This window comes from Oncorhynchus nerka, linkage group LG4, assembly GCF_034236695.1.
Source record: "Oncorhynchus nerka isolate Pitt River linkage group LG4, Oner_Uvic_2.0, whole genome shotgun sequence".
Taxonomy (NCBI): Eukaryota; Metazoa; Chordata; class Actinopteri; order Salmoniformes; family Salmonidae; genus Oncorhynchus; species Oncorhynchus nerka.
Genome location: NC_088399.1, coordinates 27,218,809 through 27,234,640, shown reverse-complemented (window position 1 = coordinate 27,234,640; position 15,832 = coordinate 27,218,809). Strand labels below are relative to the sequence as shown.

Below are 15,832 nucleotides of genomic sequence, written 5' to 3'. Positions count from 1 at the left end.
CAAGGGCTGATTTCAAGGTTTTACTGCTAACCTACAAAGCATTACATGGGCTTGCTCCTACCTATCTCTCTGATTTGGTCCTGCCGTACATACCTACACGTACGCTACGGTCACAAGACGCAGGCCTCCTAATTGTCCCTAGAATTTCTAAGCAAACAGCTGGAGGCAGGGCCTTCTCCTATAGAACTCAATTTTTATGGAACGGTCTGCCTACCCATGTCAGAGACGCAAACTCGGTCTCAACCTTTAAGTCTTTACTGAAGACTCATCTCTTCAGTGGGTCATATGATTGAGTGTAGTCTGGCCCAGGAGTGGGAAGGTGAACGGAAAGGCTCTGGAGCAACGAACCGCCCTTGCTGTCTCTGCCTGGCCGGTTCCCCTCTTTCCACTGGGATTCTCTGCCTCTAACCCTATTACAGGGGCTGAGTCACTGGCTTACTGGGGCTCTCTCATGCCGTCCCTGGAAGGGGTGCGTCACCTGAGTGGGTTGATTCACTGATGTGGTCATCAGTTGGTGGTTGAAGATATCCCTCTAGAGGTGTGGGGCTGTGCTTTGGCAAAGTGGGTGGGGTTATATCCTTCCTGTTTGGCCCTGTCCTGGGGTGTCCTCGGATGGGGCCACAGTGTCTCCTGACCCCTCCTGTCTCAGCCTCCAGTATTTATGCTGCAGTAGTTTATGTGTCGGGGGGCTAGGGTCAGTTTGTTATATCTGGAGTACTTCTCCTGTCCTATTCGGTGTCCTGTTTGAATCTAAGTGTGCGTTCTCTAATTCTCTCCTTCTCTCTTTCTTTCTCTCTCTCGGAGGACCTGAGCCCTAGGACCATGCCCCAGGACTACCTGACATGATGACTCCTTGCTGTCCCCAGTCCACCTGGCCGTGCTGCTGCTCCAGTTTCAACTGTTCTGCCTTATTATTATTAGACTATGCTGGTCATTTATGAACATTTGAACATCTTGGCCATGTTCTTTTATAATCTCCACCCGGCACAGCCAGAAGAGGACTGGCCACCCCACATATGCTCTCTCTAATTCTCTCTTTCTTTCTCTCTCTCGGAGGACCTGAGCCCCAGGACCATGCCCCAGGACTACCTGACATGATGACTCCTTGCTGTCCCCAGTCCACCTGACCGTGCTGCTGCTCCAGTTTCAACTGTTCTGCCTTATTATTATTCGACCATGCTGGTCATTTATGAACATTCGAACATCTTGGCCATGTTCTGTTATAATCTCCACCCGGCACAGCCAGAAGAGGACTGGCCACCCCACATAGCCTGGTTCCTCTCTAGGTTTCTTCCTAGGTTTTGGCCTTTCTAGGGAGTTTTTCCTAGCCACCGTGCTTCTACACCTGCATTGCTTGCTGTTTGGGGTTTTAGGCTGGGTTTCTGTACAGCACTTTGAGATATCAGCTGATGTACGAAGGGCTATATAAATACATTTGATTTGATTTGATTTGTTTACCACTTTTTTGGTTACTACATGATTCCATGTGTTATTTCCTAATTTTGATGTCTTCACTTTTTCTACAATGTAGAAAATAGTAAAAATAAAGAAAACCCTGGAATGAGTAGGTGTGTCCATACTTTTGACTGGTACTGTATATAATGAAGCCATTTTTCCCCCCACAAAGTTATTGAACTAAGTCATTATTCCTTCTGTATCAGCGTTAGCAGAGTAGACGGAAACACTCCTCAGTCCCTCCTTTGTGTTGTGCCCGCAATCGGTTGAGACACAACATGCTCTTGAATACAGGGTGGGTGCCATTTCAATCATACAAATACAACAACTCATAGAAAAAACTTGTAAGTCGCTCTGGATAAGAGCGTCTGCTAAATGACTTAAATGTAAATGTAAATGTAAAACAAATCCCTTCAAAACACTGCAATTTAGCTGGTAGGTTGACCCTAAACCATTGAATGTAAATTGAATTGAAATTGTTACTTCTAATTACTACCACAAAGATGGCCGCTGGTCCACCCAAATTCTAATTTAAATGCTCATGTCTATTCTATGATCTATATTCCAATACTTTCCTATGGAGGACTGACAGTATACTTTAAAACTATAGATATTCCCATTCAAGTAAAAAGATAATTATGTATGGACCATTTGAAAGTAGAAATTTTCATTTTATTCCTATTTTAGTACATTTATCAGAGAACATGACACCCACCCTGTATTCAGTAGAGACACAAGACCATGCATGTTGTTGTTTTTGTGTTGTGCAGCAAAACTCAGATGATGTAAAATAGGGTCTAAGCTACAACATATACAAAGATGATAAACATAGTTTACACATATTTAGATAATTTACGTTTATGGTTAAATGACCATTTGTATTAAAAAAATCATTCTTTCAAGAAATTATAAAATAGTTTGACAACCCTGTTCGTTAACTTTAATTATATCAATCTCATACGTTTATCTTTTCCAGTGAAGATATGGATGTCTCGTGGTATGCAAAATAGGTAAACTTTGAGCACCTTTATCTCTACAAAATAGTAACTTTCTGAACACTGTCAGCAACTCATTCTCTGGTTGGAACAAGAATGGTGGTCCCAAGCTCCAGCGATGGGGTTGAGCCAGTTCCTTAAGGGTTTTACCACAAGTGATGTCATTAGCAGGATTGTTTACGCTGTCAACATACCTCCAGTAATTGACTTCCGTTAGGTCTTGGATTTCCGCATTGCGAGTTCCGACGAGCCAAGAATGTCATATGGTCAGATGGCCCATTCCTCCATGCAGATATCCTCAAGAGCAGTGATGTTTTGGGGCTGTTGCTGGGCAACACGGACTTTCAACTCCCTCCAAAGATTTTCTATGGGGTTGAGATCTGGAGACTGGCTAGGCCACTCCAGGACCTTGAAATGCTTCTTACGAAGCCACTCCTTCGTTGCCCGGGCGGTGTGTTTGGGATCATTGTCATGCTGAAAGACCCAGCCACGTTTCATCTTCAATGCCCTTGCTGATGGAAGGAGGTTTTCACTCAAAATCTCACGATACATGGCCCCATTCATTCTTTCCTTTACACGGATCATTCGTCCTGGTCCCTTTGCAGAAAAACAGCCCCAAAGCATGATGTTTCCACCCCCATGCTTCACCCCCATGCTTCACACGACGAGTTGAGTTTTTACCAAAAAGTTCTATTTTGGTTTCATCTGACCATATGACATTCTCCCAATCTTCTTCTGGATCATCCAAATGCTCTCTAGCAAACTTCAGACGGGCCTGGACATGTACTGGCTTAAGCAGGGTGACACGTCTGGCACTGCAGGATTTGAGTCCCTGGCGGCATAGTGTGTTACTGATGGTAGGCTTTGTTACTTTGGTCCCAGCTCTAGGTCCCCCCGTGTGGTTCTGGGATTTTTGCTCACCGTTCCCACAGTTGATTTCTTCAAACCAAGCTGCTTACCTATTGCAGATTCAGTCTTCCCAGCCTGGTGCAGGTCTACAATTTTGTTTCTGGTGTCCTTTCACAGCTCTTTGGTCTTGGCCATAGTGGAGTTTGGAGTGTGAGTGTTTGAGGTTGTAGACAGGTGTCTTTTATACTCACAACAAGTTCAAACGGGTGCCATTAATACAGGTAACGAGTGGAGGACAGAGGAGCCTCTTAAAGGAGAAGTTACAGGTCTGTGAGAGCCAGAAATCTTGCTTGTTTGTAGATGACCAAATACTTATTTTCCACCATAATTTGCAAATAAATTCATTAAAAATCCTACAATGTGATTTTCTGGATTCTTTTTTAAATTTTCTCTGTCATAGTTGAAGTGTACCTATGATGAAAATTACAGGCCTCTCATCTTTTTAAGTGGGAGAATTTGCACAATTGGTGGCTGACTAAATACTTTTTTGCCCCACTGTATATCTAGGATGAAACGAGGCAAAATCAGTTATTCAGATTTTAAAATAATAATAATAAGATTAGCTAGCAACTCTCCATAGCAATTACTGATTACATTTGTAATATCGGCCTATATACAATTCTATTCACTATTCCAACTCAACTACCAATAAACATGAATCAGAAGGCTTTATGTGATTATGTCATGACTCAACTCAATGTAGACACACTATAACCATACATTTATTCAGATAACGTTACTCTCTAGCCATCGATTTCATTATCAGGGGCACTGTCACACCGTCAACTTCACCTGTTGGTCCAGGAATGGGTTGAATAGCTGTCCTTCCTCGCTTGGTTGTCAACCTCTGTGACTGTTGTTGTTGCTGCCCGTTCCGCACGTTCGTGCCATGCTGCTGTATGTTGTTCTTCACTGTGCTCTGTCACTGATGCTGCCTGTGGTTGTTCGTGGCTCTTATTTTCTGCCTCTGTTCTGTCATGCTCTCTCGCTGCCTCTGCCTGTTCATTGGCTTGCTCAATGACCTTCGACTGCATCCTCACTAACGTTAACCCTCTACTGCTGCTCCCCTGTCGGCTGCGTCTCCCCTGTACTACTGTTCTTCTTAAAGAAAGAAGAGATATCCGTGGACGTTCTCTTCATTGTCTGCAAATTGACATAGCTACAGCGACTAATCGTAGCTAGTAAGCTAACGCTATACCAGCCCATAACGTCAGCTAGCTAGATGCTCATCAAGTAGTTTGAAAATGGTGGTTTGAAAATCTTTCTAGAAAGCTACGATAATTCTAACTATAGTTAGCTAGCGCTCTCTGCTGTAGAGTAACCTTAAGGCATAAGCTAGCTAGCTAAGCCCCCCAATAACAAATTTAACTAGCTAACTTAGCTAGATAGCTAACTAACGTAAGCTAGCTAACTAGGTAATTCAACACCGTCAAAAAGCGAACAGTTTACCATTTTATTTTTTTATTTTTACTATAAGTAGTATTGTATGAGTTACTCACCCGTTAGCAGTCTGGTGGTCTCAACTCTGCAGGCAGCTGCCAGCTAGGTTAGCTTCCGATGATGCCACCAGAAACACGAGGCAGAGCTCAGCTGCTGCTGTCCATGAGGCAGTGCACTGTGCAGCAGCAGGCCAGGGGAGGGGTGACGCAGTGACGGACGGTCAAAAGCGGTTGGCTGGCGAAACATTTATTTTCTTTCACATGAACTATTATGAAAAATATACATTATTGATTTAAATGAATAGTACTAATGTAACATATCAGATAGAAGCATATTATGCATACTCAGAAGCATTTATGCATTTGCGACTAGCGAGGGGGGGCCAGCAATTGTATCAGGGTGGCCGTGGCCCCCCATGTCCACCCGTTGGCGGCGCCACTGCCTACAACATCCACTAAGCCAGGCATGTATGGTCACGTGATTTATGACATCACACAGGTTTTTTCTTCCCAACTGTTGTGTGAGGGAGGGGTGTGGTACCCTACCTCTTCAGTTGACTGTAGCCAGCAGATTGACCAATTTGCTTACAATTGCACTAGGGTCAGACAGGTTTACTGTGTAGATTAAGTTACAGAAAAACTAGGATAAAAGGACAATTTAGAGTGCAGCGCATTTGTCATCCCTGGATTGAGGTACATTTTCTGAGACATATCTCACGCTGGCACTGCTGGGTCTTAATCTATATAGGAAGCCTGTCTGACCCTAGTGCAGCTATAAGCAAGCGCGTCGGATCTGCTGGCTACAGTTGACTTCAAAGTTACACAGACAAAAGGAATACACAAACGCTTGAATCAGCATTCAACACTCTTCGTACATCGCAGGTAGATTATTGCTGGAAAGTTTTGTGGAAGTTGTGGAACATGAGTTTCAAGCGGCATTGTTTGAATCTTATGTTTTTATTGGCCTGCGCCGAACTATGTCTGTCTCAGAAAAATGGTAAGAGAAGGCATTTTCCCTCTATTTCTCTCATTATTTGTTTTTTTTTCTTCGATCAGATAAACGACATTTTGATATTCTTTAATGCCTTGATGGACAATTTGTTGAGTCGGATCCCCTCTATCTGATTCCTGAATGAATACAGATATTGTAAAATACACTTGCTTGTTATGTTGTGATGGTATTTGCAATGTCGGTGTGGTTACAGACCTCAAGACGACAATGAGTGATGATGTCATCATCCCACATGTCAATGACACGCTGTACTTCGCTAAATTGAGATGACCGCCGGAAGGGTATATTGAAAAGCAGGAGCAATGAGTTAGCCAGCTAAATTTGGTAAACAACCAGAAATAACTATTTTTCTGATTCATAAAGAAAGCTCAAATTAAATATGCGTTTTTGGTTGCTGAAGGCCAGGGACCACACCATCAAAAGGTAATTGTTTCCCCTTAATCATAAAACAATCCACGTTTATCAGTTGGATGAAGACAGCCTAAATAGTTTGGTTTCATTTTGTAAAGACACTCCAGGACTTGTGCAGAGCAGATTGTGGATGAATACTTTAGTATTGTACAGACAGAAAGATTAATAAAGACGTACATAAAATGCATTTTTGCCGCATTTTTTTTATAAGAAAATGTTATCTAGAATAGAAAATGGACAACATATCAACATTTTTCTCTGGGCAAGCCTGGAGAATATATCTAAGGTTAAGCACACAAAATGTGGTCAAAGCAAATGCTTCTGAAGCAGAGAGAAATTAGTTTGGGTGTGGAAAGTGTCTGACTTTCAGGAAATGGAAGCTACAGACAAGTACACTGAATTTAAATCAAATCAAATGTATTTATATAGCCCTTCGTACATCAGCTGATATCTCAAAGTGCTGTACAGAAACCCAGCCTATAACCCCAAACCGCAAGCAATGCAGGTGTTGAAGCATGTTGGCTAGGAAAAACTCCCTAGAAAGGCCAAAACTTAGGAAGAAACCTAGAGAGGAACCAGGCTATGAGGGGTGGCCAGTCCTCTTCTGGCTGTGCCGGGTGGAGATTATAACAGAACATGGCCAAGATGTTCAAATGTTCATAAATGACCAGCATGGTCAAATAATAGGTCTGGGACAGGTAGCACGTCCGGTGAACAGGTCAGGATTCCATAGCCGCAGGCAGAACAGTTGAAACTGGAGTCCTCATGCCAGGTAGATTAGATAACCAAACAAGAAATACCTATTTAGACCCAATCACCATCTCTTCAAAATAAGTTACTAAATATGGTCGTATTTGTAACACTATGAAATGGACATTTAAATTGTGTGTAATTTAATGTAGTGAGCTTTAAAATTATTGATGTAGGTCCATTTTATTAAAATGTTGATGATAGTAGTATAAATATACATTTTAGAAGTTTTTGACATATATATGTTTACATTTGAAAATACTAACATTAATGGACAAAAATACTAACAACCGGTAGATGCAAACATTTTATTTTAGTCTGTAGTGCATGGCGATGGCAATACCCACCCGTAGCACGCACTCCAGCAGGTGTATCTCACTGATCATCCCTAAAGCCAAAACCTCATTTGGCCGCCTTTCCTTCCAGTTCTCTGCTGCCTGCAACTGGAACGAATTGCAAAAATCTCTGAAGTTGGAGACTTTTATCTCCCTCACCAACTTTAAACATCTGCTATCTGAGCAGCTAACCGATCGCTGCAGCTGTACATAGTCCATCGGTATATAGCCCACCCAATTTACCTACCTCATCCCCATACAGTTTTTATTTTATTTACTTTTCTGCTATTTTGCACACCAGTATCTCTACTTGCACATGACCATCTGATCATTTATCACTCCAGTGTTAATCTGCTAAATTGTAATTATTCAGTCCTATGGCCTATTTATTGCCTACCTCCTCATGCCTTTTGCACACAATGTATATATATATATTTGTTTTCTACTATGTTATTGACTTGTTTATTGTTTACTCCATGTGTAACTCTGTGTTGTCTGTTCACACTGCTATGCTTTATCTTGACCAGGTCGCAGTTGCAAATGAGAACTTGTTCTCAACTAGATTACCTGGTTAAATAAAGGTGGGGGGGAAATAAAATAAATAGACCATGCCCATTTTAAGCTTATCCTTCCAAGAAATGTAAAGTTTAGGCTAACAGGCTGACCACACCGCTCGCGTCGCAAAATACATTTAGAAATCTATGTTATTCAATTATTGCACCCACACTGCTCGCGTGTGCGGTGCCAAGGGCTAAAATAGTGATCAGTTCTATGAGTAGAGGGTAGAGGACCTTGTGCATTTCAGGTAAAATAACAACTCAATGTTTATATCCCAGTACAAATTAGCTAGCAACAGAAAGCTAGCTAAATAGGACAAATTAGCTAGCAAGTGCAAGCTAACCAGCAAAATTGCCATAAATGTTTAATGCTTTTTGACCTGTCCTCAAATGAATATAATTGGTTCGGAGTTTGTTATGATATTTTAACCTGGGTGTAGTGATCGCGTTTGGTGTGGGGGGACAAAATACATTTATTAACGATGGCACACGATGGCGCACGCGCGCAGCCGGTTTGGGTTCCGTGTAACGCCTTGAACCTGTTTTGTAGTATACCCCTCTGGAATCTTATTAGTTGATTTTTAAAAGTGTTTACTTTTGATAGACAGCTAAAGTCGGAAGTTTACATACACCTAGGTTGGAGTCATTAAAACTAGTTTTTCAACCACTCCACAAATTTCTTGTTATCAAACTATAGTTTTAGATATTCGGTTAGGACATATACTTTGTGTTTGTAAGTCGCTCTGGATAAGAGCGTCTGCTAAATGACTTAAATGTAAATGTGCATGACACAAGTAATTTTTCCAACAATTGTTTACAGACAGATGATTTCACTTATAATTCACTGTATTGCAATTCCAGTGGGTCAGAAGTTTACATACACCAAAATTCCCAAACATGATGTCATGGCTGCTTCTGATAGGCTAATTGACATACTTTGAGTCAATTGGCGGTGTACCTGTGGATGTATTTCAAGGCCTACCTTCAAACGCAGTGCCTCTTTGCTTGACATCATGGGACAATCAAAATAAATCAGCCAAGACCTCAGGAAGAAAATTGTAGACCTCCACAAGTCTTGTTCATCCTTGGGCGCAATTTCCAAACGCCTGAAGGTACCACGTTCATCTGTACAAACAATAGTACGCAAGTATAAACACCACAGGATCACACAGCTGTCATACCGCTCAGGAAGGAGACGTGTTCTGTCTCCTAGAGATGAACGTACTTTGGTGTGAAGTGTGCAATTCAATCCCAGAACAACAGCAAAGGACCTTGTGAAGATGCTGGAGGAAACGGGTACAAAAGTATCTATATCCACAGTAAAACGATTCCTATATTGACATAACCTGAAAGGCCGCTCAGCAAGGAAGAAGCCACTGCTCCAAAACCGCCATAAAAAAGCCAGACTACAGTTTGGGGACAAAGATCGTACTTTTGGAGAAATGTCGTCTGGTCTGATGAAACAAAAATAGTTATGTTTGGCCATAATGACCATCGTTATGTTTGGAGGGAAAAGGGGGAGCCGAAGAACACCATCCCAACCGTGAAGCATGGGGGAGGCAGCATCATGTTGTGGAGTGCTTTGCTGCAGGAGGGACTGGTGCACTTCACAAAATAGATGGCATCATGAGGCATGAGGAAGGAAAATTATGTGGGATATATTGAAGCAACATCTCAAGACATCAGTCAGGAAGTTAAAGCTTGGTTGCAAATGGGTCTTCCAAATGGACAATGGCCCCAAGCATACTTCCAAAGTTGTAGCAACATGGCTTAAGGACAACAAAGTCAAGGTATTGGAGTGGCCATCACAAAGCCCATGACCTCAATCCTATAGAACATTTGTGGGCAGAACTAAAAAAGCGTGTGCGAACAAGGAGGCCTACAAACCTGACTCAGTTACACCAGCTCTGTCAAAAGGAATAGGCCAAAATTCACGCAACTTATTGTGGGAATCTTGTGAAAGGCTACCCGAAACGTTTGACCTAAGTTAAACAATTTAAAGGCAATGCTACCAAATACTAATTGAGTGTATGTAAACTTCTGATCCACTGGGAATGTGGTGAATGAAATAAAAGCTGAAATAATTCGTTCTCTACTATTATTCTGACATTTTACATTCTTAAAATAAAGTGATGATCGTAACTGACCTAAGACAAGGACTTTTTACTAGAATTAAATGTCAGGAATTGTGAAACTGAGTTCAAATGTATTTGGCTCAGGTGTATGTAAACTTCCGACTTCAACTGTAGTTTGCTTAAGAACAGTGGTGATAAAAGTTCTCAATTGTCATACTTGAGTAAAAGGTAGGATACCTTAAAAAAAGACTAATATTCACAAAGTAAAATGCTACTAGAGTAAAAGTATAAAAGTACATGGTTCTAAATATACTTAAGTACAGTCATGGAAAACTTACAAAATGTTCATAATTGATAATTACTTATACTAAGCAAACCAGACTGCACAATAAAAACGCAACTGGAACTCACAAATCATTGACAAACACAGTATTTAAGTTAAGTGAGTCTGCCAGATCAAAGTGTAGGGATGACAGCTAGGGTTGCACATTTTGTGGAATATTCAGAGGTGGAAACTTTAAGTGGAAATTGACGGGAATTGATGGAAATATATGCAAATTAATATTAATACTATTTAAATGTAGATGTTTTTTGCATTGGATATATTTACCATAGCATCTGGAGACAGAAACATAAACCTTTTACCTTATCATAAGTAGACATAATTGCAAATGGTTAAATCATTCAAATAGATATACATTTTTTAAAATTATTTATTTACGAATTAAACTTTTAATTAAATGAGTTGAATCTTCACATGGGATGATTTCACTGAACAACAAAAGAAAGGGAATATTGAATGATTAACAATGATCCATCACATCTCCCAAAAATGTTTTCAACATACATCTGTAAAATGATAGTCTAGAAACGAAAGCTTTGGTTGTCTTCCTCTCAGGCTTCCATGTCTTCTCCCGGGTCCTCCTCGCTCTGGATAAGAGCGTCTGCTAAATGACTTAAATGTAATGTTCACCTCTTGAACATCAGACTCTGAGGCCTCATCTTCATTGTCACTTTCCAACCTTGTTGAGGGTGGCTCATTGTCAGGCTCAAAAAGCCAAAAATATGCCCGGTTGGGCACCAATTTTTCAACCCTTGGATTGGTCAGCCTGTTGCGTGCTTTGATATGTGTCTTCCCAAACAAGGACCACTTCCACTCTGAGGCGGCTGATGTTGGTGGGATTTGGAGGATGATGGAAGCAACAGGGGAAAGAGCCTCAGATCCACAAAGTCCCTTCCACCAGGTGGCTGATGAGATATGTTGGCATGACTGCTATATTGCATCTCCATCCCAAAGCCCTTGCTTGGAAGTGTACTACGCCAGACTGCCACGAACTTTGCCCTCATCGAGGCCAAGGTGATGAGATACGGTAGTGATGACACCGTAGGCCTTGTTGATCTCTGCACCAGACCGTATGCTCTTGCCAGCATTCTTGGGGTCCAACATGTACACTGCGGCATGTATGGGCTTCAGGCAGAGGTCTTCACGCTTTTTGATGTATTTCAGAACTGTAGTTTCCTCTGCTTGGAGCAACAGTGAAGTGGGCAGGGCAGTACGGATTTCTTCTCTTACATCTGCAAGCAGTCTGAACATCAGACAGGATGGCATTTTTATTTGATCTTTATTTAACTAGGCAAGTCAGTTAAGAACATTCTTATTTACAATGACGGCCTAGGAACAGTGGGTTTATTGCCTTGTTCAGGGGCAGAACAACAGATTTTTACATTGTCAGCTCGGGGATTCAACCTAGCAACCTTCCGGTTACTAGTCCAACGCCCTAACCACTAGGCTACCTTCCGCATTGTCGCCCTCAAACCGTGCAATGGCGACTGCTATAGGTTTCAGGAGCTTCAGGCTGCTTCCCAAAATACATCATCCAGGAGGATCCTCTTGATGGGGCTGTCCATATTGGCAGACTGTAGTATGGCTATTTTTGGGATGGACACCTTCCCCTCCAGTAGACTGTCAAACATGATGACAACACCACCCCAATGGGTGTTGCTGGACAATTTCAATGTGGTGCTCTTATTCTTTTCACTTTGCTTGGTGAGGTAGATTTCTGCTATAACTTGATGACCCTTCACATACCTAACCATTTCTTTGGCTCTCTTGTAGAGTGTATCCATTGTTTTCAGTGCCATGATGTCCTTGAGGAGCAGATTCAATGCATGAGCAGCACAGACAATGAGTGTGATGTGAGGGTAGGACTCCTCCACTTTAGACCAAGCAGCCTTCATGTTCGCAGCATTGTCTGTCACCAGTGCAAATACCTTCTGTGGTCCAAGGTCATTGATGACTGCATGAGCTCATCTGCAATGTAGAGACCGGTGTGTCTGTTGTCCCTTGTGTCTGTGCTCTTGAATACGGGTTGAGATGTAGTTAATTATCCTTTGCTCACGAACATTCAACCAACCACCAGAGATGATTGCAATACAGTCTGCTTTCTCTATGATTTGCTTGACCTTCACTTGAAATCTGTTGAACTCTGCATCCAGCAAATGAGTAGATAAAGCATGTCTGGTTGGAGGGGTGTATGCTGGGTGAAGAACATTCAGAATTCTCTTCCAATACACATTGCCTGTGAGCATCAGAGGTGAACCAGCTGCATACACAGCTCGAGCAAGACATTCATCAGCATTTCTCTGACCACGTTCCTCCATTGAGTAAAAAAAAACTTCTAATTCCTGGAGGACCATGAGCTGTTGCTATCGTTAAGGTGTTTGATTCATCATTTTCACCTCAAATAGAAGTAGAGGGACTTTTGTCAGAGGTTGCTTGTTGTGAGCGCTAAGGGAACTTTATGCACTTGGGAAGATGATTCTTCATCTTTGTTACGTTCTTCACATATGATTTGAAACAGTGTTGGCAAATGTACACAGCTTTTCCTTCTACATTAGCTGCAGTGAACTGTCTCCACACATCAGATTTTGCCCATGGCATTTTCCTGTACAGATTAGGTAAAAAAAACATGTACATATAAATAGTTAAGCAGTTAGATTAAACAACTCATTTGTAAGACTTTTTTTTTTTGTTTAAATGAAACATATATGGAAACAGGTGAATTATCCCTTCTCAGTTGGCAGGCTCAAGCAAGCTAAAACCCACATGGTAGCAAATACTAACTAGCAGAAGTTGTTAAGAAGTTAAAAATGATTTAAACACACTTTGCTGTAGGCTACTGTTTACTAGTTAACAGAAAATCATCTATGTCATATAAAATATTTTCACCCCACCCAGTATTGCAATCACAACTTACCAGAAAGCATGTAGTCCTTGGCTCAGACAGTGTCATAGTGTGGGCTCAATAGTATCTCATTAGTGTGAAAGATCTTGAGAATCAGCTGTACATGTGATGGAAGAATGCACTGTGTGTGCAAAGGGTTGCAATTCCATTGAATTGGGGATAGTTTAACCAAAATATGCCTCAAGACCTAGGATTGCTTTAGGTGTACCCCACAAAAAAAGGTTCACTCTTATAAGCTAACTTTTTTTCATGAACTTTAAGCAGAATTCCCCAAATTCCAGGGCTTAACTTACAATGGAACATTTCTGGGAAATATTCCGAAAAGTTTCCGACCCTTTGCAACCCTAATAAAGTATTAGATTGATAGGTTAGATTTTCCTTCCTCAGCAAGAATAATGTAACGACTACTTTTTGGTGTCAGGGGAAATTAATGTGAGTATAAAGTACATATTGTCTTTAGGAACGTAGTGAAGTAAAAGTTGTCAAAAATATAGTAGTAGTAAAGTACGGATACCCCCCCTCCCCAAAAAAGGTACTTTACAACACTGCATAAGAACAATTAGAAAAGTAATAATTTAAGTATGCAATAAATCTCAAATGGCTATTGTATTCAAATGGCATACATTGTAACCTAATTTTTGGAATTCCTTAAACACCCCTATTTATTTTCATCTTGTTTCTCTCTTTTCTCAGAGCGGTTTAATGCTGGCGTTGAAGAGCGAGGCTTCACGGGGGATGAGACAGCGGCGGGGGTGCAGGTCTCCCTGGAGGCCTGCATGGTTCTGGGCAGTCATCTGACCACGGTGTTCTTCCCCATTGTCTACATAGTGGTGTTTGCTGTGGGGCTGCCCACCAACGCCATGGCCATCTGGGTCTTCCTGTTCAGGACCAAGAAGAAGCACCCTGCCGCCATCTACATGGCCAACCTGGCTCTGTCTGACCTGCTCTTTGTCATCTGGACGCCTCTGAAGATCGCCTACCACTTCAACGGTAACGACTGGATCTATGGAGAGAGGCTGTGTAAAGTCCTGGTGGGCTTCTTCTATGGGAACATGTACTGCTCCATCCTCTTCATCACCTGTATCAGTGTCCAGCGCTACTGGGCCATTGTTTACCCCCTCTCCCAGGATTGTAGGAACAACCATGTAGCCATCGGTGTCTCGGTCGCAATCTGGGTGGGGGTCTGGCTGCTGACCACCCCTCTCTACCTCTATGACCAGACAGTCAAGGTGACCAACCTCAACATCATCACCTGCCACGACGTCACCCGGCCAAGCCAGAATAGCATGGCTGCTGGCTTCTTCCTGACCATGGGAACCTTGGGATTTGTAGTTCCCACCGTGTTGTGCGTGGTGGTTAACGTTCTGATGCTCAAGTCCCTGAGGAACTCAATGACGGACGCTTGCATCACCAAGAATCGGCGCAAGGCTATGGTACTCATCATTACTGTTCTGATCATTTTCCTGGTCTGTTTCACCCCCAGTAACATTATGATGCTGGTGACCTACTCTCTCCTGCTGGCTCAAGTAGTACACAATGACTACGGCTTCTACATCACCACCCTGTGTCTGGCCAGCCTCAACAGCTGTGTGGATCCATTCATCTACTACTTCATCTCAGAGGAGTTCAGGGAGCAAGTAAAGAACACGCTGAGGTGCCGGAGCCAGAGGGCATGATGAGGATCTTGTTCACTGCTCTGAAGTACTTCAAGATGAGTAACACCATCCAGGTTTGGGGTCAATTCCAGTCAATTCAGTAAGTACTGATTAGGAAAATGTGGAATTGGATTGGTTGATTTGGTTTACTTTCTGAATTGTCTGGCATTAAAATGGAATTGACCCCAATTGGTACCTGCACCTCAGACTCAGGGAACACACAGAGCAGCTATGTTTAGGGGGGTTCTCATGTGGAGATCAAAGTTGGCTGTACTGATGTTTTTAATGTACTGGACAGGTTAAATGGAATACCGGGTTGGTCTCAAATACTAGGTATCTTTCACCTAACATTTTGTTTTCATCATCATCAATGGAGAGAGAGATGAGATGCAACCCCAGACTACTTCATATTATGTGCTTGTTATATTGCCTCCTCTCCCCTCATACAATTTTAGTGCATATTTTGTTGGTTTTATCTAGAAAACAAAATCAGAAAGAGTGTGTTACTGATCCATCCTCTACATTTAGACAGTCAAAGATGTCCATTATGTTTGTTCCAGTACTGAGCTCTCTGAAACTGTTAACTTAGTTCTTAGTGCCCAGCACTGAGCTCTCTGAAACTGTTAACTTAGTTCTTAGTGCCCAGCACTGAGCTCTCTGAAACTGTTAACTTAGTTCTTAGTGCCCAGCACTGAGCTCTCTGAAACTGTTAACTTAGTTCTTAGTGCCCAGCACTGAGCTCTCTGAAACTGTTAACTTAGTTCTTAGTGCCCAGCACTGAGCTCTCTGAAACTGTTAACTTAGTTCTTAGTGCCCAGCACTGAGCTCTCTGAAACTGTTAACTTAGTTCTTAGTGCCCAGCACTGAGCTCTCTGAAACTGTTAACTTAGTTCTTAGTGCCCAGCACTGAGCTCTCTGAAACTGTTAACTTAGTTCTTAGTGCCCAGCACTGAGCTCTCTGAAACTGTTAACTTAGTTCTTAGTGCTGAAAACT

The 15,832-nt window shown here is 42.0% G+C and overlaps 1 pseudogene; it reads left to right on the top strand.

Annotated features, from left to right (window-relative positions):
• Positions 1–5,386: 5,386 nt before the first annotated feature.
• Positions 5,387–15,818, top strand: LOC115121103 (proteinase-activated receptor 2-like; annotated as a pseudogene).
• Positions 15,819–15,832: the final 14 nt, after the last annotated feature.